Below are 24,708 nucleotides of genomic sequence, written 5' to 3' on the forward strand. Positions count from 1 at the left end.
CCATTTATTAACAATTAGGGTTTACCCAGTGTCTCATTTTTAACTTTTCCTTGTTTTTTCTGTAAATATTTTTTCGTAACCCATTTTCTAATTTTATTTAGATAAAAAGCATCCCATTGAACTGGGAAATCTAGCGATGTCAATCGAGTTATGGATATCTCATTTTCCCCTTTCTTTACATGTCCACGTGTACGCCCATGTGAATGTGGGTGTATTCACGAGGACACCCTGTTTACCCTATATCCCGTCTGTTGCAATTTAACTCTTCAGCGGATGGATGGAGCAACTGTGGATGCCTGGCTGTATTTCCCAGGCATAAAAGGTAGGACCAAATTGATCTCATTTCTTCCTTTTTGGCAATTTTTGGTGGCGTTGATTATGAATCGTTATGTAGTCACATAGTACGTTTATTCCTGAGCTAGGCGGTTCTGACTGCAACTGTTTTCTCTCTCTGCTTTTGTTTTTTCTCGGTAAGGGTTCACTAAAAATCTCATTTGTTGAACGACTAAAGATCAGGTTGGGTTTTGTTTTGTACCTCACAACTTTTTCTGTGGGTCACAATCGGAAATATAATATTTGAACTTTAAACACTTCCAGCAAAGTGCAACAAGGCAATTTTTTGACCAAGCCTCGCGTATTATGCCAACTCCTTTTACATTTTCTTTTTTTCTCGACGACACGTATATGGTCAACTTTGAGGTCTTCTCGCAAGTCTTCACGTGACAAGGATGCATGCGTTATAGGCTGTGTATAGTGTACTTGGCTTTGGTACAATTTTGTTTGCTTGGTATATTCGCGTGGGAGGCTTCCTGGGATGTTCGATCGCCGTGGTATGTGTTAAAACCAGCCAGAACTGGTGCATTATTGCCTGCATGCAAGTACGCTGCGCTGGTTCTTTGAAAACTCAAAATAAAAGTTTGAACAGGAAAAAAGAAAGAAAGCCTATCTGTGTCTATTATATGCGACGACTACTTGGTATGTGGTATGCGACGACGCAGCAAAGCAAGAGAGAAAACTTAATCCAATCATCATCGTTACACACACACACACACAGGCCCGGCACAAGTCTCTTCATAGAAATTTTGTTTTATGTTGTGTGTGCTTCTGGCGGCGTAGTCAGTCAGTAGTAGTTGCCTACGCGATTTATGAGAGGATAGTTGCTGGGGCGTGGTGTCATCAGTCGAGTTCTCTTTCCATTTGGTATTTTATTTATATATATAACCGGTGAAAACGAAAAAGGGTTGAGCGTTTGCCGCAGCCATTTCGGTAGAAACGGTCAGCGATTGTTTGGAGAACGAAAAAAGAAAAAAGGTCGTTCATCACAAATTGTGTTTGCTCGCCAACGCGTCCCGACGCCCGCCGTCAACTCCGTCGTGGTTTGCGTTCGATTGCAACAGAAGCGCATTGTTTGTTTGCGGCTGGAAAAAGGGAAAAAAACGAGAGAAAACGAACGTCCATCATCATAAAAAGCGGACCCAATGATCATAGACGTCGACAGCAACCATGTGAGTCTTTCTATTCATTTTTCTTTCTTTTTAAACGAAACATGAATTTTCACTTGGTCACGTGAATTCCACAACAATCCCGTTTCTTTCGTCTTCGGATGGGCGAACGTGAATGTTGTTGCGTCCCGTTTGTCGATAGAAATGTCCAAAAAAGAAGAAGACGAGCAACATGATGAGACGGAGCAATTTTTAAAAAAATGAAAAACAAACATTTCATTGGTGAAAGTCGAACGACGAGCGGGACTATTTTTTTTTCTCCAGCCCATCGTTTGTTCTATTTCGATTGACGGATAAGATAAGAACAGAAGAAAAGAAACGTCCGACCGGTTTTTATTTTTAAGGAAGACGAAAAAAAAAACAACCTTAAAGCGCCTTAAAGAAGGAAATTATATAAACTAGATCGCGTTGACTCTATAGGTGCCGGTTGCATTTTCCCTTTTTTAGACATCGTGAAAGTCGTGACGACGATTGGCGCGGCCATAACTAGAATCTCGTTCACCTCAAAATGCGCGTTCCAAAAGTTAAATGCCATCGAGAGATCAAGAATCGCACCGAGACTGGCGCAAATGGAACGAGCTTTTTGGCTATGCTCTAATCTTTCTTGATTTGTAACAACCGTTTCAAAACAAAAACAAAAAGCAGATCCTCCTTTTTTTATTTTATTCCACGGGTGAAAGTCTCGTTCTTCTTTCACCATCCGCACAACCAGCGAATTGTGGGTTTCGCTCCGCTTTTCCACCAAAGTGAACGTGACGTTTTTCGATCAATATTGAGAGCTACATCTATAACCTTTTTTTTTCACGATAAATACATATACGCGACATTCTTTTCCTCAGCTCCGACTGTCGACGGATATTTATTTATTTATTCATCGTCGCTGATGTTGGCTGTCGCGGTGGGATGAATTCCGGGGTGTTGACTTCCCTCCCGGATTTTCCCCGTTTTATTTTGTTTCTATCCCCCCCTATAGACAGAAGAAGAAAACAAAAAGAAAACATTAATTCAATTTAAAGAAAAAGAGCTGCTGACTGCAGCTGCTCGTGCGACGCTATTGTCGTCCTTTTCTTCCGCGACTCGAAACAATCGATCGCCAACTATCTTCCGCATAGTCTTTCCTTACTATCACACACTCACGCGTGTGTGTGATGGTCGGGCCTTATATAATCCTCGCCCCACCTTATTATTATTTTACCCGAAATAATTTGATTTTTCAATCGAATCGTATTTGCCTTTTTTGGGGGGTTTTTGATTTTTTTTTTTCCGTGTGTGTGGTTGGTATAGATTTGACGCTGGGTCATATCGTGTGCGGAAGGCGTGTAGAGACGGATGGGGCGGCGTGATCATTGGGGAGACTCACGCAACTTGCACACGAATGGGCTGAATCATCATCCACAATTCGGGAACAACCAAAAAATATAAAAAAAGAATAGCTGGAAATCAATGAAAAACATCCCCCTCCTGAGTTGTGTGTGTTATTTTTGTTCTTTTGGGGTACGTCATTGACGTGATCCCGCTGTCTCTAGCCGAGAAAGAGACAAGGAGAAAATATATAACGAGGCGTAAAAAAGAAAGAAGAAAAAAAAGGGTCACGCGGGAGAGAAGAGAAAATATTAGAAGGAACGCCCACACCACGACCACCAAAGCTGGGGAGGGCCGCTCCCAATTTTAGTGCCACGTGCATATTCCTCTTCTTCTTCTCTTAACTATACACATTTGTTGCAAAGTGGGAACTGTTCTTGTTTCCATGGGAAGGGCTTCTTCTTCTTCTCTCAACTTATCATTTCCCGGTTCGTCTAATACGGCGGGATCGAAAAAATTCTTAACTTGGTCATGTTGATTTTCTTGCCAAACTTTTTCGGGAAGAAAGAAAAGGATTTTCGCTGATTTACGCTCGTGATTGTGTTAGACCTCCTAAAGTCAACATGCCTTTTTTTCTTTTCTTTTTGAGTGGTGGGTGTTGTATAGGTACGCGTTAATGTCGTCGGGACGACCGGAAGCATCCGGGATTTTTTTTTTCTGCTTTCGCTTGACGAAGGCACGTAGGTGTCAAAGGTTGGCTCACGCAAACTTTCCCGAGCGAGCTGGTATAATCGAGCGTCACTATATTTTCCCCTTTGTTCTCCATTGCCATCCATCTGGCATGGCCATCTCTCCCCCACTCCGAAAAAAATGATTAAGTCAAAGAATCCCGAAATTCAATTCAATAGGTTATAATGTCTAAAGCATTTTAAAAAGAATCCTTTTTTGAGAGAAACTGTAACACATTTTTCACACTTTTTCTATCGTCCCATTCAATTCAATTAGACGAGGGGGGGGGGGGGGAGCAGCGGCGAAACGTGATTATTATACCTAGCCACATATGGGTGCATCTAAATTTATACATCTAATTCTAAAGTGAATGGAATCTAATAAGTTGAGAGTATGTCCGTGACTCTGTTTCTCGCCGCCCTCTTTTCTTCTTCTCCTCTACACACATGTGCTGTTGGGGAGAGATTTCTTGGAAGCAAAAACGGCTTGATTGGTTCTAGCTCCTAACAAGGTGATGTGTACATGCGTTTTTCTAATCACGCTGGGGCGATCGTCAGCAGCAGTGAGGGGGGCTCTGTTGAATCTCAAATTCAATAGGTCGTCGAACTACTACTCTATAGCAGCACTTTGTGTGCTTGTTATTTATCTTTGATCCGCGCTCGACACTGCAGCTGCTGCTGCTGGCCCCGTTTGATTTCTAGAACACTTTCCGTTTCGAGCAGAGTGCTACTGTGCCATATCACTAAGTTACTCGAGTGGCGGCTGATTCACGACTTAAACGGCCATAAAACACCTGATGCCAAAAATCTTTCACGAGTGTCGTGAGAGCTGTGCTGTAATAAGGTGTCTTATATTACACACCAGATCGCTGAATGTTGTCACCCGAGTCGCGTTTTATGTACGTGTTGTATAGGCTATAACAACAACAAAACAACAAAACAACAACCTTCTTCTTTTTTTTCTTCTTCTCTCCGGGAGCTGTATAATACGCGGCTGTCAAACTGTCAACTGGTGTCGGCTCGGCTCCTATATCTAATACGAAACGACGACGACGACGATGACGATGACGGTCGTGGTGGTGGTGCAATTCGAGCGCGCGTGTGGGTGTGCGGCAGAGCGAGACGCGACCGCCCGACCAACACAAACAAACACACAAATGTGTTTGCGTTTGGCCCTTTTTTTTCTTTTTCTTCTTTCGTTTTTTTTTTTTCCCCCGTTCAATATTTGATCCATTTCGGCTGGAAATGATCACGCGTGCCCAACGCGTGAATACCCGCCAATTGTGAACTAACGCCAAAATACGATCGTTATTATCATTAGAATATACGCTCCATGTAACATGTAGAATATTTGTTTAACCGAAAAAAGAAAGAAAAAGAAAAATGAGATCGACACACCCACCCAAGTCCAGCCAAGCAGCACCCGGTGATATGATATAACCTCCCGATGCCCTACTATAGATGTGTGTTGTCGGCTGCTGGGTGATGGTGGTGGTGGTGTGTCTGGAGCAATAAAGTGAATGTAATTGATGCTTATATGCTCATATCCACAGCGTACAGATGAGAGTCTACACCACCCACCCATATAAATAAGATGGACATCTTATCCAGGAAGAGAAACATAATGATACGTAAGGGATGATGATTTATCCAGCAGCCAACCAGCCAGCCCTATACACGACGGGAATAATGGAGCACTCACTAATAGAAAGAAACCACTTGAGAATAATATCAAAGGGTGTAGTACGTTATATACTGTAATATAGGCCGGGAATGGCCCTTGGAAACTGACCAACGGGGGTAGTAGTTACATATAGTGGTTTTCTCTTTCGGCTGGATGTGTGTACACCAGGGGGCATTGTCGAGTTGCCACTCACGCACGAGCCGGTCTCACACCGATAAGAAGAAGAAGAAGTCAAAGACCATCATCTAACAGTGTCCTGTACACTGTACAATGCTGTGTGCTCTCTATGTGAACAATTTCAAATATATTGCGTACAGCTCTCCATCTCTTTCTCGGCTGGGTTGATGGTCCGGAGCAAGAGAAATGGCCGGATGAAACGCATGCGCGTGCTATCCAGCGATCTTTTTCAGCGGCGATCGTTCCGTCTTTATATGAATGTACCCCCTCCCCTCCATTCGGCTGCGTGTGCTGTGTGCTCCTGCTTCCCTTGATCCGCGCCGGAGGAGGATGCCATATAGACTTCTCCCGCATATAGACCAGACGACACGCGGTAGAGATCCGCCAGAATAGTGCCAGCTCTGCCGGTTATTCGGATCCATCTATTTCAACTCTCATCCGCCAAAGCGCCGGTCGATTGTTGTTGTTGTTGTTGGTGGTGGTGTTGTTTAGCGGATAACCAGCCTCTCTCAACTTCTTTGTGTTTTTCTTTTGATCGGGAGAAGAAACTCTCTGCTCCGATTATTTGACAAGTTGTGTGAAATCTCCCTTGTTATTTCCAGCGTGAATCTATAATCCCCTTCCCCCTTTTTTTGATTCTATCTGGGAGGTGGGGCACATGTTTGTGAGTGTTGTTCCCGTTGTGTTTCTTGTCAGAGATCCTGACACGAAGAAGAAAAAGCATCTCCATTTCCCGAACGAACCCAAAAAGGGAAAACTTCAAACTTTTCACTCGAAATTGGCGCGTCGTCCTCATTTTCAAATCAAAGCCAAATTTCAATTTCAACCCAATTTGAATAAAAAACCAAAAACTGGCTTTTAAAAAACAACTCGGCTTCCTACATCTAATAAAACGACTGGGATAGAAACTGGACATCTTTTTTTATTTCTGGTTCCTCCGGTCTAACTTGATTGAGAGGAAATCTGAAATCAAATTTTGTTTTTTCCGAGTCCGTGTCAGTGGAAATTTTTGTTTTTTGTTTTTCTTTTATTCAAAAGAAAGAAAAAAGTTGAGTGAATAGAACGGGAGGAAAATAGAAAATGGCAATTATCGTGGTGACAGGATCGACGGGTGGAAGCCGTCGGGATGCCTCAATTTCGTCTCTGACAGGTGGAGACGGGCCGACATCCGGCGGCGGCGAGGATCAGCAAGAGAAAGACTCTGGTTGCGATCCGTCGGATCTGTGGATGCTGTCGCCTTCCGCCGCATCTGTTTTGTGCGGTCACCTACCCATCACGGCGAGTCACAGCGGCAGCCATTCACGACACTCTTCTTCCCATCTCCACCACCACCACCACCAGGTTCGTCGTACCCCCACCCACCGTTTTTATTTTATCGATTAACCGTCAAACTTAACGACCGCGACAGATCATCATCCCGCCAACAACCTCTGTGATTTAAAAAAAAGAAATTTCAAAATTATAAGGCGGCAAATTTGAATTGGGAATATGTCTGGATTTTTCTCTGTCGTTTTATCATTCTCCTCCCGCTGACGAAATGGAAGGAAAAGAATAAGAAAACTGACGGCAGGAAACTATAAAAGATCCTTTCGATTCCCGAGAGAGATTGAAAAGGACCGACATTTGTTTGCTGCCATAGACATGGAAAGAGAATTTCTTTTCTTTTTTTTTCCATTTCTTTCTCTTTAAAGGAGATGTGAACATGTGCTCGGTTGGTTGCTTGACTCCCGCAGCCCATCAGGATCGCGGGATAGATAGAGTCTGGCAAAGAAGTTTCCGTTTATTGTCTGCTCAGCGGAATCAAACCCAAAAAACGGCAGTCTTATAAGAAAAAAGTCGGATTCTTTTTGAGAGATGATTATATTCCCGACTTATTGTTATTATTATGTCGATGATTTGGTATTTTCTTCCGGTTTCGTTCGGCAAGTTCGTCGCGTTCCCCTTGGAGATCCTTTTTTTCTTATGTGGTCACGAAAAAAACAATTTCCCAAGACTTTTGACGTGTAACACTGTCGAAAATGGGGTTCCGATCGATGAATCAGGAGCCCAACAGCAGCACAGCAGCCTCGTGAAAAAGAGAGAAACCGAAAAACGTCGCTCACGATCCTCTCTGACTGACGATTCAATTTTCCTTCCGCCGGCAGGATCGATCGTCGTCGTCGGCTCTCTCAACTGCCAAATCAACGGGCGGAACAATACTGGAAATTCATCCCCCATACCCAATAGTAGTAGCTAGACTCCAGTGTGCCAGTCCGCCAAATCAGGAGCGAGAGAAAATTCGGTTGATGGCGGAAATCTCAATCGTGATTGCGATCCTTGTGTGCCATCTGGTCGGCTCGGCTCCTTTTTTCTTATTTCGTATTGGGTTCTTCCTTTCTTTCAATTTGAAGCCAATGGCTCCCAACTCGTCAGCGTTCCGTCCAGTAGACACACAAAGAGGTTGGTGGGGAGGAGGTGAACTCGAGCTTTGACTCCTTAATCAAAATCTCTGCCCGTCCGTCCGTCCGTCGCTCCTTGGGAGAGAAAGAGAAAAGAGACACGCCAGAGTCTAAGCCGCACCGTTGCGCTCTGGAATCGGGAGAGTCTCCCCTTTTCCGCTCATCCGGCTCCTGCGCTCGATTCAACTCCTATAGGCCGTGCAGCACACAGGAGCTCTTTCTTAAGTGTAGGCGGTTGTCGATGGAAAAGGGAGAGAGAGCCATCCGTTCACTGTGCCAATGATGGGAGCAGGAGGAGGGAAATAAGACGTCGTCCTCCCCATCCGCAGGAAGCGACTGATGGGGTCGGGTGGAAAAAGGGGAGGTAGGCGCCAATGGGAGAGAGAACTTGGATCAATACACCAGACTCTGCTCTTAGTTCTCCCTGCTGCTCCTGTCGTCTGCTCAAAAGACTTTGCCCATTTCACCATCGATATAACGAACGAACGGTGGATAATAATATCTGATGCAGCTCACGAGTGACAAGATCTCTCTATTTTCTCTCGACATTCATTTGAGATATTCTTTTGTGTGTCTGTGTTTGTTTGGTATATAATATCCCGAGGGGAATTTTCCACCTTCCGTTTACTTACCCCCTTTTGGATGGCTGGATGGCTGGCTGGCTGATGGGGTTTTTATTATTTTCCCTTATTTTTAGTTTTATTTCTGCGTCGTTTCGTTTTCAATAAAGCGTGACAGGAGCCAGCAGTAGACTGACCGGATGGATGGACGGATGGATTGGGGGGACAGAAACATATCCGGGCGGACTTTTTACGGTTCCACAACAGGGAGGGGTGTATAATTTTCGTGTTGACTTTGACCTAATGTGTAATATATACCCGGCGTTCAATGTCCACCGCGCGCGTTCAGAATGATGATGATGATGATGACGGAAGTCTCCCTCTTCTCTTCGGTGTTTTCATTCGAACCCCAAAAGGGTGGATCCCATCCGAGTTCTTTATATGTATTTCACATCCACTTTGTGCGTCGCCGGCTTGTATAGTAGTGTGCCCCGTTGGGTTCCCGCTGGAGACGGAATAAAATAAAATGTACTACCCCTCTCCGTTCAATAAATCCCGTTCAGTGTCCTCCCTATATAGCTCTCTTCATCATTAGGAGTTGAATAATGTCGGCAAACAAAGGGGATATATAGTATAGCAGAGACTAGCCCCTTTTTGTCTGGGAGCAGAAGAGCAGAGTACATTGTTGGAAAAGGGGGGAAATGATTTGGAATGATTTGGGTTGCTGCTGCGGGTTTATTTTCGGCGGTGACATGGTAATGCGATCCGATGATTTCCGATGCTCATCATCAGCAAGAAGATGTCAACGCTCCTTCCAAACGTCACGCAAACTCTAGAGAGACCCTGGCAGTCGGTTTGATTGCGTGCCGTCACATGTACAACATAGACGTTTCCGTTACATTGTTCTATCATAGGGTGATTCGTGAAAAAACAAACGGTCAGAAGGGTTTTAAAATCGTGAATTTGACCATACCCCGCCCCGGGATGAACGTGAATTACATCAGAGAAAAAAAAACTAGACGAAACTTTTTTTTTTTTTTTCTTTTTTTATTTGAGTTGAGTTTGTTGAATTTATACGACCCGCAGGTTAAATGTCTTCGTGATTACGGAACGTTCCCTTCAATATGTATCGTCGGCTTTTCTGCACCCCGCACAAAGACAATCAGAAATCTGACCAAACAAAAAATAAAGATTTCGCCTTTTTTCTTATTGAAATATTTTATAAGTCGAAAATTACATCAGAAAGACAAGAAAAAAATTGAAAATAATAGGGATTAAATAGTCTAGGTCGCTCCTATCAATTTTGCAAACATGTTTTCTCATGTACCAATTATATCGAAGAGAGAGAGAGAGTTACTTTAAAAAAACAAAAATGGAATCACGTAATTTTAAGAATTTTGGTTTTGTTTATTTTTAGCCGATCGCTGATGGAAAGTTTCGAGCCCCCAAGGCCGAACACCCAAAAACTCTTGCATTCCGTTTTGTGTTTTGTTCTTTTTTTTCTTATAGTAGTAGTTGCGTCCTCCTGTCGGCACCTCCGACTGCGTGTGTCCAAATTGCTTGGCAACTTTTTTTTTCCTTTTTTATCTATTCGGACATGTTGTACTGGAGAAAGGGAGAGAAGTATACTGTGCACCGGGCGGTCTTCTTCTCAGCCCATACAAATAAATAAATAGATAAATAAATAAGAAAGGAAAAAAAAACGTCGTCGACGGTCCCGTTTCTTTACTGGAGCTCTGCTGCAGAAGAGAGACACTTTGACAGAATATAGTGCAGCCCAGTCAGCCAGCTAGTGGGCTGTCTCCCGCAGCACGGTACAATCCCGAAAATGAAATGAAGAAAAAAAATAAAACCGCAAGTGATGACATAGATCATGAGAGAAGAAAGGGAAAAGAAGTTTTGAAAATCTACGATGGGAAAATGTCGTCGGCATTCAGGGACGCTCGTTCGTTTTTTTTTCACGAATTTATACTATAAGAGAGAGAGAGAAGAGCATAACAAAAACACTTTTGTTATGTTGGCAATTGGATTCGTCTTCTCCTGTCCTTGAGCCGACTGCTGGCGGTGTTGTGCCTGGCGGTTGACAAACTGTTGATTAGACAATTGTAGAACTCTCATCATCATCATCATCATCATCATCATCTTTCCCTTTTTCATTTCATTCATTCATTTAGACTTTTGTTGTCGCCGAGACGTTATTACCAGCGAATAGATAAATGTTTTTGTGTGAGCGGCGCATTATATACCCCGCCAGCTCTCCAGTTTCTTCTTCTTCTTCTTTTTAAAAAGAGAATTCTATTGTGTGTGTGGCTGGCGAGGAATTTTTATATATTTTTTTGCGGCAGCAGTAGCCACGCCTCGTTCATCATCATCTCTTGCCGAAATAACAATTTCACCCAGAAAAGAACAAAAAATAGAAACCATCAATATGAATGGAAAAAACCACAAAAGAGCTTTCGCCGTCTTATTCTCTATAGAGTGAAATCAGCGGCTAGAAAACTTTGAAAAAAAAAGTTAATGATTTTTCAAACTCTAAAGAGAAAAAGCAAAAGTGACAGCCCCCATAGACAATTTGGGGTTTCTTCTTTTGTTTTTCTTTTCTTTTTTAGTTGTCCACTTTTCAACCGCACAATTCCTTATCTCTTTCTAATTGGTTTCCATTATTGTAACACATCTATTTACTAAAGCAACCGACCGATGAAACAACCCCAAAAAATGAAGAAAAAACCTCCATCATCCCATCTACTTGCTCATTATTTCATGTCTGTCTCCCGTATAATCGTTAAAGAGTTCCAGGCAATTTGTTCGCCAATATATTTACTTCACATTTTTTTTGTCCGTCCGTTTCTGTTGGTTTTTTTTCTCACTGGCCACTTGCCCGCATAACTAATTGACATTCAGCTGGAGAGATGTAAAAGTACTTTATCCCAACCAGCATTGCATATCGCAGCTCATTTGAAACACAAACAACATCAATAATACGTAGAAAACAACACTGTATACGAACTTGTGTGTGTGATGGCCAAAAAAGAGAGAATGGTTGCCCGTCACTCACAAGTGCCATCATCTGCTTTCAGTTTTATAGTATCTGGGAATATACTTACATACAAAAAAGAAACAAAAGGATCTTCCAGGAAATATTAGAGAGCGTCTGACTGAAGGTGTTGAATAATGAATTGAAATCGCCCTGGTGTATTATTCAACTCGGGTATTTTGCTGTATATAAGTTTCTCACGCGCTCTTCTCAGGAGGGGATGTTGTTTCAAATGGTCGACACATCTGGAAAAGCATCTCAAAAGTCTCTGTGGGATCAAGCCGGGCCGGCCAGCTATAGCTGCGAATTCTCATGTGTGTGTTAGACACACGGACGGCGCAGCGTGAATACTAATGAGCTCCGTTTCATTCGCTCTTTTGGGCCATCAGCATTTCGTGCGGCGTGAAAACGGTCCAGCAGGACCCGACAGTTAGACATTCAAGCAGAGGAGAAGAAGATAAAAAGAAAAAGAGAAAAGTTTCGACGATGATGATGACCTTTTCTCGAGTAGTAGAAAACGACAGGCGTTGGCCCCAAAAAATAAAAACCAGGGGGGTATTCGCGCGCACATACAAATTCAGTCGAAGGAAAAAGAGACGGTGTCCGAATTCCGACGTGGGGGCCAAAAAAAAAAAAGATCTAAATACACATATCCAAGACGTGTGTTACATTTATATATATAATACCTAACGAGAATGAATGAGAATGCAGCAGCAGCCCAGGAGAGAATATAACCTGCGCCCGGGAATGTCTGGCTCTGTTATATATACAGTTGCTCTAGTTATTTTTCTCTGCACGCTGCCCAGCATTTTCTATTTCTTTCACTCTTGTGACCGGACTGACTGTGTGGAATAAGAACCGGAATAAAAATCGATTGATGTCACTTTTTCCCGGAGCAGCTATAGATCAGGCGGGAGAGAGAGAGAGATAGTATCGTATTGCGTAAAAAATAGAAATTTTCTTCGCTGAGGTATCATTTAAATTAGACATCCCATTATAGTCTATATACAGCAGCAGCAGCGTAGAATGGGATTAGCGATTTTGAGGGCTGGGACAGACGTGAAAAACCGCACTGGCAACAATATTAAAAACACGTTCATTTGCATATTATAACACCGTGGCGAAATGTGTTTTGTTCCCTTTTTACTATATTATAGGAGAAGGGGGGGGGGCTCACTCCTATCCGTCATTCTATCAATTCAGGGCGGGGTTGGTTCATTAGCAGAGAGAATATCATGCACGAGGGGGTAGAGAACAACTTGCGCAGGTCGTGTTTTTTTTTAAATTTCCATCGTCGTCATCATTACAGACGTCTATAATAAACGAGAATAGAGAAGAAGCACAGAGATGAACGTCGTTCAATCAATAAGACGCACAGCAGCGACAGCTAGCTCATCAAGATGGATCCGTTTCTCACCTGATCTATTCTTTTAACCCCCCCTCGCTCTCTACCGGCAACTTTCACTGGAAACCCCCCCTCAAAAAAAAAAAAAGAATAATTCCAGCATGTGCATACCTAATTTATATGAAAAATCACGACCCAGTGCGATCCGCTGTGTTATTAGCGCTACCATAATAATAATCGGCCGCGCTCACAACATACGTATATAGCTAGACTGCAGATTTTTCTGACCTCATCTCTTTCTGTATATAATAACAAATGATTTAGCGTGTGCGTATACGTGTAGAACATCTAACAGGTCACACACACACACACACACAGAGCGACTTTGAATAGATGGCGGCGGCTTTCTCTCTCTGCTATTCTATGCTGCGCCGCTTTTGTATACGTCTAATACCTGGTGATGGTGCAGTGCGGTTCTATACGTAACACTTGTCCTATCTCTCTACCTATCGCTGCCCTTTTAGCTCCTTTTGTTCGCTACTTTTCACCTTGTCCTAGTAGCAGTAGCTTTTTTTCTTCTTCTTCTTTTGTTTTCGGAGCTTTTTCGTTCGACCTATACCGTTCACTCTCTCTCTCTCTCCATTGCGCTTCTTTTTTCACGAATTCCTTCTCCTCTTTTTTTTTTTTATTATTTTAGATTTTTTTTTTACGATGAAAACTAAACTGCCGTTAGGGTCGTCCAGGCGACGACGTCAGACCGCTCGCGCCGTAAAAAATAAGATGATGCGATGTAATTGGGAATATTTTTATTTTGGCTAGAAAGGCAAAAAAAAATAAGTTGGTCTTGTGTGTGTGTGTATTTATTCACGCTAGACGAGAAACAAACACAGTTTAGGAGCGGGAGTATATAGAGAACAAGACAAAGTCCCGCTCGGGTTGCCCGCGTTTGAACGAAAGGCAACACACACCATCGAGCAACAACCCAATTATACAGTACGTGTTCATCTCGTATTTTTTTTTTTTAAACTCCCACTTTTCTTTTTGCGGCCGGCAGCAGCTTTTGACGCCAACACAAATAACACTTGACACGGTGATTATGTAGGTTAAATTTTTTTTTAAACACTCGCCAGCCAAGTTTCAATTCAACCCGAATTTTTATTAAGTAGAATAATAAAAAGAGACCAGACCACGTATAGATATATAAGTTTTAATCGGGTAGACGTTATTATTTATGCCAGTTATAGTTGTGACCTTTTTTTTTAAACAAAATTAAATAAATTTCAAAATGAAAGCGCGCCAAAATGTTTTGGAGTTTTGACTCCGCCCAGAACTAAATAATTTGCGTCGGTTTTCTCTTCTTGTTGAGTGTCGTGAATCGTCTAGAAATAAATAATTACACGGCAATTTTTTTTTTCGGCCGTATACCCCCCACACACACAGGCCAGACACAGCACATGCGGATGTAACGTAATCATGTGTCGATATGAGAAAAAAAGTGAAAATGGAGGAGGCGGCCGCCCACATTTTCTCCCCGTCATCACCAGGCTCGTCCATCCCAGATCCACCACCACCCACCTGTCTCTTCCTAGTGAAACTAGAAGAATACCATCTACCGTATTACAGACTCATCCAGCTGTGTATAGACTTATAGAGTGTCTCAAATTATATTCCGGAGAATCGAATGTTGCTGTTGTTGCTGTTGTTTTAGCGCGTTCAGGAGAAAGTGGACACAACAATGTACTGGCACTGTGTGTCTTGTCTATATATTTTCTTGCTGAGCAATGGCCGAATCTATATGCGCGTGTCTAATGCCCGGCATCACGTAGTACATGTCTGCACAAAAAAGATAAGAAAAAAAACCGAAAAATCATCAGCGGCGACCACATTAGAAAACCGCAAAAACTTGCGCGCGGCGCGGACAGACAGAAAACGCACGGCCGCGTGTGCTGCAATAATTTTTTTTTTTTTTTTGATAATCGGAGCGATGACAATCGCTTTCTATACATGGAGTGGTTGTTGATTGCTTTGACTCACAGACAACCAGCTCTAGAGCTAGGAAAGAGAGAGAGAGAGTCATTATCAGCTGTTAAATGTCAGGGTCCGGTCCGCTTGATTTCTTTGGCTCAGTATTTTAACGATCGAATTTCCCTTGAAAAAACAAACAAACAAATGTTTTATATTTCTCTGAATGTATCAAAAAGGGTGGAGTCTCTCTACAGTTGACAGCAGATGTGGTCGTGACGAATTTATGGACAATCGCTCTCCGCTGTTCTATTGCCAGCTGGCCTATAGCACACGTTAATGAGCCAACACAAACACACACACACAGTCGATAAACTATATTATATTAGATGTATATAACTCTCCCGATCTACTCTCTATTTTTAAAACCAGCGACCGAGGCGAAACAAATAAACTTAACACACATGGGAGGAATCGAGTTCGATTCGCCACGGGCGGTGTATTTTGTTAAAAATGTTTTTCTGTTCTTACATGTGCTGCTGTAGATACATTTCCTTTAGTTGTGTGTTAATGACACATGCCCTTTCAATTCCAAACTGTTTACATCGGTAAAAGGTAACCGTGAAAAAGGAAAAAAAAAAGAATTTGAGTTTCTCTCTGCGGTGAAACAAGACAAAATAAAAATCAACCGCTTGACCGTTTAAATTCCCCGCCACCGTTCACCCGAAAAAATTCGATAAGTTATTTTTTTTTTTCTCTTCTGTTCATTTTTTTGGGGACTTGTTAATAAAATATTGACTGGGTGTAGTAGATAGTACCGAGAAAAAAGGCGCTTTGTCAAACGGTTATTTTTGTCCTATTATTTTTGTATGTTGAACGAGTTTTGAGCGGGCCATCACACGTACAAACAGCAACAGCTTTCCCTTTTTTTTCTGTTAATCAGTTTCTATTTTTTCTTGCACGTTTCAAAAGACTTTTTTGTTGTCGCCGTGATTTTCTTGGCCGTGAAATGGCCCTGCCTTGTTCCTCTCACGTCGATAACATGACTGGCTCAATCGTATCTCTACCTACATACATAGACATGCGCAGTCGTTGAAATGCCAATAGTTTCGTCGTATAAAAATAACGACAACAACAGCAACAACTTGCGCCTGGGGTTTCACACGGAGGCATATTCGTCGTGTGTCGGATAGGAGAGAAAGATAACAAGTCCGACAAGTCGATAATAAGGAGTGGCAGGTGAAAGTTGGCGGCCATATAGTCTCTCTCACTTCATCTTCTATTGATGGCCAGTCCATTTCCGAACCAGAAAATGGCCCTTGTGTATCCGCTGGTTGGAATTTTCACAATCAACCTGAACGTCAACTATAGTAAACAAAAGAGCAATATAAAATTTGCCAGCCCACATCAGTTGACAGCGCCGCTAGGTTGAAAAAACTTGTTCAATTCGAATTTTTCCCACGTAAATAAAAACCCAAAAATAATATTTGATAAGTGAAAAAAACAAAAGGTGTTTGCGCAACCCACCGAAAGGCAAAATTGCCGACCCGATCTAATAAACTATCTAGACTCAATGTCGCATTCATCATTTGATATATCCAGTCTGCTGTGTGGCGTTCGTTGTTTGCCTTTGGGTTGCCACCAAAATAAAAAAAAAGTCTTAGTCATTTTCTCTTTTCATAAATAAACGAGAGCCGGACGAGCTGTGGCCGATGATGGGAAAACTGAACGGCCGCACATAAGAAAAATTCGTTTTTCCCCTGAAAATTGCCTTTTTTTTTTCTTTGAGAAATAACAGCGAGCCCAACAATGGCCGACAGCTTTCGTGCGGGCGGATATATATCTGCCGTGCTCGCGTAAAAACCTCACGCGCTGCAATCACGCGTTGGTAAGAAGAAAAAAAGATTCCCCTTCACTATAGCTGTCGGAGTCCCGCGCGAAACAATTGTTCGAATTCGCCATGGCGCAGCAGCACCCCCACGTCCGTGTAGAATAACTCACGGCGGCCTTTTTTTACTACGTAATGCAACCGTATAACACCGCGACTCTCGTCATATACAACAGCCATCTTCTATTCAGATTATAGAAAGTGAAAATATGTAGTCTGCTGCGATCGTACGAATTTTCTTCGGCTGAACCCGTTCGAGGTGAAAGATATGCAGCAACAACGGCGCCATTATTTGAAATATATAACTGTTTATACATTTTCTTACACAAGCGATTGTGTAGACACATGTTTATGTATAACAAAGACATCATCTGGCCCCGGCAGACACTTTCGTCAGAAACAAGGTGTGTTTGGAGATGGACTCTCTCACCCGTCGCTAGTATAATAATAATAATAATGCTTGAATAAATACATTAAAAAAAAGGCCAAAAGTTATTCACTTTCTCTTTCATTCATTCTTACGCTGCTGCTGCTGTTCTCCTCTTCCCATTTTTGCTTTTTTAATAATGAGGTTAATTATGCTGCTGGGCTATTCATTCCATCATCATATGTTAATGACTTACATACTTATAAATAAAAATCTCCGCTTCATTTTTCCAGTTAAAAAAACAAAACTGTTTTAATCTACCAAAATGTTTCGATATTATCTCGTCATCTCTCATCCGCTCTCCCCTGTCGAACTGCGAGGCTCTCGTCCGTTTTGGCTTTTCACTTTTCACTCCGCCGGCTCTCGGATATGATGCGGAGGAGATTTGGCAATGGATGACGTGAATAGAAAGAATAGAAGAATAGACTTTCGATTTTTTTTGTCCGTCGAACCCCACAATGCCGCACGGACATGCGAGAGCTGACACGTAACAAACGAGCGCGCGTGCCGTCGTCCTTCCAGCCTACGCGCACACGGAACGAGAGTTACCAGTAAGATACACCTCCACCACCACCACCACCAGCACGTGTAATATGTAATGTGTACACATCAAATGCGCAAATGTACGTTGCGTGTGCCGGCTTATTGTGCAGCTGCTGTCCAGTCTCACCTTTCGGCTTCATTCGAAGAAATCAACATTTATTTTTTTGTTTGAAAAGTCAATAATTGTTTTGGGGCGGGAAATTCAAATGGCCCGCATATAAACGAGAAATTTTTTTGTTTGTTTGCGGGTAATTCCTCCAACGGCTCAAATTAAAAATAAAAAAGTGGCTGGGATATAATAATATTATGACCTTATATATAAAAGCTCGCTAATTTGTCGGTAAAAAAAAGAATTGGGGTGTCATAAGAAAAACAAGAGAATGAGACTGCTGTCGTTATTAGACACAACCGCGACGAGTTTACGAGCGCCGAAACATTTTGAATTTTTGTTTTTCCATGGAAAATAGGTAAAAGTAAAAAGAGATTTTCACTTTTTAGGGTTATACTGCGTAAACCTGTAATAGCCTGGTTCATTTACGCGCTCACGTATTCGGTTCATTCTAATGTAATAAAGCGGCCGTCGTCGTCTGTGCAATAAATTCCGCAACGACATTGAAAAACGAGAACAAGGCACTCGGTGAACTCTTGATAGTCGAAATTCCCTTGTTATTTCGACTCTTTTTGATTACCTCACATTTACCTGTTTTATTATTTTTATCCCAAATTCGATTTTCCCATATCAACGGGAAAACAGCTGCAACAGGATTTCAACGTCTCCTTTACCTTGGCGACCCAATCAAAGTGATTGCATTTCTCCAAATTTGTTTTATTTTTGATTCATTCCGAAAGCACAAGAGAAGACGTAACCTATACCTTGACCCGCTACCTGTATTCGAGATCTAGGCTAATTGAGGCTAGCTAGATCATCACTCCAAAAAATTCCGATTGCGATGTTATATGTTTGACCATCTGGAATAATACGTCACCATTTTCTATATTCGGATATTTCATAAAAGACATGGTGGACATCACATCAGTAACCTGAATTTAGGAAATTGCAGAAAAATGAATAAATTAAAAATCAAATGTCTACATTTCCAGTTTCGGTAATTTGCCAACCGAAACAAATTTGGCATTTCACCTTCAACTATTTCAGATTTCGGGAGGTGAAGGGGAAGACGAGAGTCGATCACATACACATCCCCCCGATTTGAAATGTATAGTAGAGAGAGAATAACCGGTTGCGCTATTCATCCATCCAAAATGCCAAACAGACAGCGCAGCAGCAACCCCCCAATAAATCTTCGCATCCGTGGCTCACAATCATCTCGCTATAAATGATTGACTCGTATTCATGACTCTCTTCACGAGAAGTTGACTGCTGCGACGTGTGACCTTATTATAAATTCCTCTCGCTCAATTTCTCTTTTTGGACTTGTATACTTATCTGGAACGTCGCCCCCGAAATTTGGCGATTGTCTCCTTTTACTGCAACAACAGCATACAAAAGGGATTAATCGGCAACAGCCTCAACAACTGCTAACGCCATGCAGCACACGTTCCGCGAATAAAAATCGCCATTCCGTTTGAACGCCGTAAATCATCGGAATTTTTTTCTCCCAGCGAACGCCTCACAATTATTGGGGAAAATATACGAACGAATCGCTTCATCTCGCACAATTTCGTGAGCGCAACACGAATGGAGGAGGCCAACAAAACTGTGGGGAGAATGTAGTATATAGTGGTATGGTAAATAATAACATAATCATCAAACGTAATGATAACTGGATGGGTTGGAGAGACTAATCTAGCTGCTGGCAACTGATGCTAGCGCTGGCAGGTTATTTTTATTAGCTCAAATGTTTTCCCCTCTCGCCGAGTTGTTGGTTGTTTCTTTTCGTTTTTCTCACTCACTCATTATTCACTATCTCTTTTTTTTTTTTCGGCCGGCTCGGAATTCACAAGTCCCGACTCTGTATCCAGCACACAGCTTCGTTCAAACTGCTGGCGGGCGGATGATTTACCGAGAGGGAAAGTCGCCTATTCTTTTTCTCTGGTTGTTGTTGTTGTTGTGTGTTGTCTGGGAGTATTAGTGTGTTGGCACGAGAAGAAAACATTAAGAACGTCAAAGACTCTCTCAGTCGCCCTCATCTGAATAGATCAGCACGGCCGAGAGGCTTGTCGATCTACTAAACAAAAAAAGGCCCAAAACGGAGAGAAATAAAAACGGTACGAATAACTAGCCGAAAAAATATGGGCAAGGTCGTTGGCGTCGGATGGATATAGATGGAACATCACGACGTCACGACCACGGCGGGAAAAAAATGTTTGGCTTTTTTCGGCCATCGCAATAAACACGGGTAAGATAATTGAGCAAAGTACTATGCACCAAAGTCAGAAATATGGGTCGCTGCTACGATTCCGAATCAAAGAAAACGGGGGGAAATTTGAATTTGAATTTCTGATTTCAGATGAAAATGCAGAAATCATCGCCCACATCTCTAGACAGCAACGGCCCCCGAAAAATGTAAGAGAAAGGACTTGCACACACAAAATCAAATAACAAAGACACGATCAAAAATTGAGCTGGTAGTCGCCGTTAGAATTCTCCAACGGCCGGCACGCGGCGACAAATAAAATAAAACAAATTTTATTATTTCGATTTCTCCTAGATTTTTTTCCACAAAAAAACAAATAAGGTAAAAGAGAGTAGCATAGTAGTATAGTAGATTTCAAGGTTCTTTTTCGGCACGTAGTAGTACCGCGAGGATTAAATTGGAATGGACATTCTTCTAGTGGACACACATTTTTCTTATAAAAGATTCTGACCAATGCGGGGAGACGAGGACCTTGAGCGACAAAGATAGTCGACTTTTAGTTTTCTGTTTTTTGGCTACCGCTATACTGTTATTACACGACTGCAACTATAGTAATAAAATGCTGGCCGGAGGTGACGCGTTAGAACACAAGACCAACACAAAAAAAGGAGTGGTCGTGTCTATATGCGCACCCACTTAGACAAGATATCGTCACGGACGCCCAGCAGCAGTAGGTCTGCTGGTCCCCCCTGTTTGTTTTTCTATAATGGCACCGCGACTGCTGCACCGCCTATCCATTTACCTCGTAAAAAAACGACAAAATAATATTGGTCAAAAGTGTGTAGTAGTAGTAGTATAACTATACTAGACGGATAACTGAGTACTATATAGATATCCTGTACACGGGCAACCGGACCCAGACACTATAACACTATCTCAGTGCATAGAGAGTGTGAGACTTTTACCTGTCCGATTGTCTTATGAAAGAGAAAAAGAAAAAAAAAACAACTAAAGTGTAATAGATTTTTACAGATAGTGTGTGTGTATTATTAAAATGCTCCGGGGCTGTTCAAACATGCACCGGCCTTCTCTCTCGAGCATGTAATAATACAGTTATATAACACGTAGTATATGCTGCGTATGGACAATATAATAAATACAGGTTCGAAGACTGTAGTGTACTCGCCGATCTGTACAGGGCTCCAATTGCGCTAACGAGCTAGTCGCCCGAGGCAGCTTATTACATTTTGGCGTTGTAATAATCCAGACACGCGTGCATGTGTCACCGTTCCGCTCGGTTAGATTTTTGTGTTTAGTTGCGCTCAATTGGACAAAAAGAAAAAGAAACGACCTAAAAAAACCAGCCCAAGAATTATATTTGACTGCACACTTGTTTGATTTCACACTTTAATTAGAGTTGGAAAAAAGAGAAACAGGGTCGTCTGTCCACTGTGTGTGGCTGTGTGCGCATAACTTGTCCTTCTTTTGTTTTGCAGACACTTGAAGTCTTGAACCTGTTGAGGATGAAAGGATTTGGTGGGAGGGTTTTATAATGTAAACTATGTTGAAATAGAAAAATAACACACGCAAGAGCTTTAAAAACCTTGACCGATATATGTTCTCATCCCGCTTGTGGTTCTCGAGTTGGTGATGTATGCGCCGAGAGCGGATGGAGAAGAGGATTTGACCCGTTAGATTCTTGTCTTTATATTCTTTCTTTCCTTCTTTTATTCAAAAGATCTTTTGAATGAGCCAAGAAGACGAAGGATAGAGTGGGAGAGAGAGTTGGCCACAGTTCTTTGTAGACCTGCATGTAGCCTACTGTAGTATACTGTAGCTACAGTAGGGTCTCTGCAGCTTATTATGTGATGACACAAGGGAGGGCTCATCGAAGCATATGATCTTTTTTGATCACATACTTTTGTAATTTATTAAAATACTATGAGCTCGACTTAGTCTCGAGTGTATTTCGTTACTGACGAGTCGTCCAAACGGAACATATGGTGGATATGACGGAATATGGATTAAACGTCAAATTCAAATCCGATTTATACATGTAATGTTGGTGTATTTATATTTATATTCGTTTCCTCAACACATACTAGAGGGGAGTTTAGCTAGTTATTGTCAGGCGTGACAATTTGGCGCCAATTTTAGTTAAGTTGTCTGCTAATGTGTGTAGAGATGAGATGCAGATGTGAGATCTTTTCTCTTTTGTCTTGGAACTTTAAAGTTTAAACTACGAGAAATTGCAAGTCATTAATGTAAAATATCCATTGTGACAGTAATAAGTGATTAAGAGAGAAAATAGATTATGTAGATGAAATAGTCTACAGCAGGGCAAGGACAATGTGCTAATCTGTTGCAGTCGTGACTTGCTGGGTTGAAATCAATAATGATTCTACCTTATACTGCTGCCCACAGCACTGAGATGGTATTTACATGTAAGTTCTTGTTTTATCTTACCAGATATCTATTGAATTTAATGGAAAATATGTTTAGTCATAGTCCTGGTCGTTCATGTGGACACTTTCAGCCCACCATGTGCTTTCAGCTAAAGAGTTCGTCATTGATATCTGCAATGTTGGTGTACCCCACACAAAGCCCTTGCAAGCTAGAACCATCATCCAGTAGTAAGTCCCAAGTGTTCACCTATTTTTATCAAGCTAAAGAATAAGACAAATGGTGTGTACTACTTCAAGCTAGGCAACAACAGGTTGACGATATCTCCATCCAAGTCAGGTTGTTGGTCAAAGACTTTTCCTACTGCCAACTGTTTCTTTTTTTTTACTTTTTTGGGTTTTTTGGCACAAAGAATGGTATCTCCATTTTCGTTTATTTAGTATTCCGGGCGGAATATTTTTCACCATTCGTCATGCAAGACGCCAGCAGGGGTAGCCTGTACACTCATGATGATGATAATATCCACTCTCAGACGGTCTTATTGTCGTACCAATGTCATTATCTCTTTGCATATCTGATGATAATCTCCTCTAGCATAAAGATGATGACGTTGCCAGTTTCGTTTTCTAGACAAAAGGCATTATGTATAGCCCACGCTCTATTATTATTCAACTCTCTTTAGTCTTTAGTGTGTACGGTACTTTTCTCTTATGCAATTGTTTTGTCCAAAAAGTCCTCGCCGGGGAGTGATGGGGGTCAAAGTCTCTTGATGAGTCAAACAGAAAGGAGTGGGATTATTATCATCAGCAGGTGTAATGTCTATGACAGGTGATTTCCCTGTGGTGTATATACCATTCAATCCCCCCCCCCTAAAAGGAATTCGAGAATGGATTACGAAAGGCAGGATGGAGGTTATTCCATGGATGGGTTGGATCTGTCCTTGTTAATAGCTACTCCGAAAAGTGGGAGATAGGAGGTATATTTATAATGACAATTGTGAAATGAATTGCGTGCCTGTTGTGTAATGTCATTTGAGGCCTGGTGGACCAACCGGATGACTGAAATCCCCTTTTTGGGGTTTTGGATAGATATGACACACACACACACACGACTTGGAAAAAGAATTGAGGGAGATGAGCCACTCCCCGATTAACCGTCAGATAATCCCCGTAAGTTGTTTTGTTTTGTTTTTTTCCACACAAGTAGGAAGAAGAGAAGAGAAAAAAGACGTGGGATCTATGAAAAAGTAGGAGGAGAATAAGAAGAAGATAGAAATCATCAACGATCAGATGATGGAACGGTGGAAAAAGAAAAAGAGACGGGCCAAAATAAAAAAAAGAAAGAAAAAAAGAGTCGAGAAAATGATGGTGATTTTCCCATTCATATCCCCAACAATAACGAGAGAGACTGTGCTGCGTACGACACGAGGCCCTCCGTTTTTGCCATAACACCGCCGCCGCCGCCGCCTCCGCTTTCCCGTTGATTTCTCATCGACGTACGAAAAATTTAGGTCTTTCTTTTTTATCCTTCAATGTTTCTTCTTTATCCCTTATTCACACTTGAAAACAATCTTTTTGTAAAATTATAGAGAAGACCAACGGTCCGGCTGAGAAAACAACATTCTCTCTCTCTCTTCCCTTTCACACCGTATTAATATTAGGACACACTTTAACTGTTAGTTTTCCAAGTGAAAAAGAAAAAGACTCGGACGTGATGCTTGGGTCGTTTTTCGTATTCGTTCACGGGTGTGTGTGTGTGTGTGTGTGGGGGGGGGGGGTTCTCTCGCCCATTTCGAAAGAAGAAGAAGTGGCCCAACGCTTCAATCCGGACCTTGTGCTGAACGAGTGAAAGTGATGGACGGCGTTGGCGTTGGACGAGCTCGCAGCCGTACCTCACCATCACGTCCTTTTCGTTTATCTTTTCATTTAAATTTTTTTATTGGGGGGGGGGGGGAGGGTATTGATTTATGTCATTGCCACCGTGCAGACTCTGCACCGGCAGCTGTTGACGCAAGTGAAACACGAAATTTTCGGTACCCGGAGAAAATCTTGTTTGACGTTTTATTAGATATTTTTCTCTCTCGAGGAGAAACAAATGGAGAAAACTTGGAAGCGAGTACTGAAATAAGTGAAATAGTAGCCAGAAATAAAGTACACACGGTATATTTCAGTTATTGTGACATGTCGCGTAATAATAACGGCCGTATCGTAATAGATCCATAAAGTCCCTAGCTCGTATATGTTTTTGTTGTTGTTGTCTCTGTTACTTTTTGCGTTTTTATCGACATCTTCTTCTTCTGTTTTCTCTTCTTCTCTTAGTTTTATAGACTCGAAATGGGATTATCATTTTCCGTCTCATCCGTGCGAGAGCTCCTACGCAAGACTTTGCACGTTGTCG

At 42.0% G+C, this 24,708-nt stretch overlaps 1 protein-coding gene across 1 annotated transcript in view; it reads left to right on the plus strand.

Annotated features, from left to right (window-relative positions):
• Window positions 1-13,604: 13,604 nt before the first annotated feature.
• Window positions 13,605-24,708, plus strand: part of LOC124313956 — a 43,337-nt gene continuing 32,233 nt past the window's right edge. The window contains exon 1 of the mRNA XM_046778849.1: window positions 13,605-13,611. The gene's annotated coding sequence lies outside the window, so the exon portion shown is untranslated. The remainder of the gene's footprint in view (window positions 13,612-24,708) is intronic.

Source organism: Daphnia pulicaria, chromosome 10, assembly GCF_021234035.1.
Source record: "Daphnia pulicaria isolate SC F1-1A chromosome 10, SC_F0-13Bv2, whole genome shotgun sequence".
NCBI lineage: Eukaryota > Metazoa > Arthropoda > Branchiopoda > Diplostraca > Daphniidae > Daphnia > Daphnia pulicaria.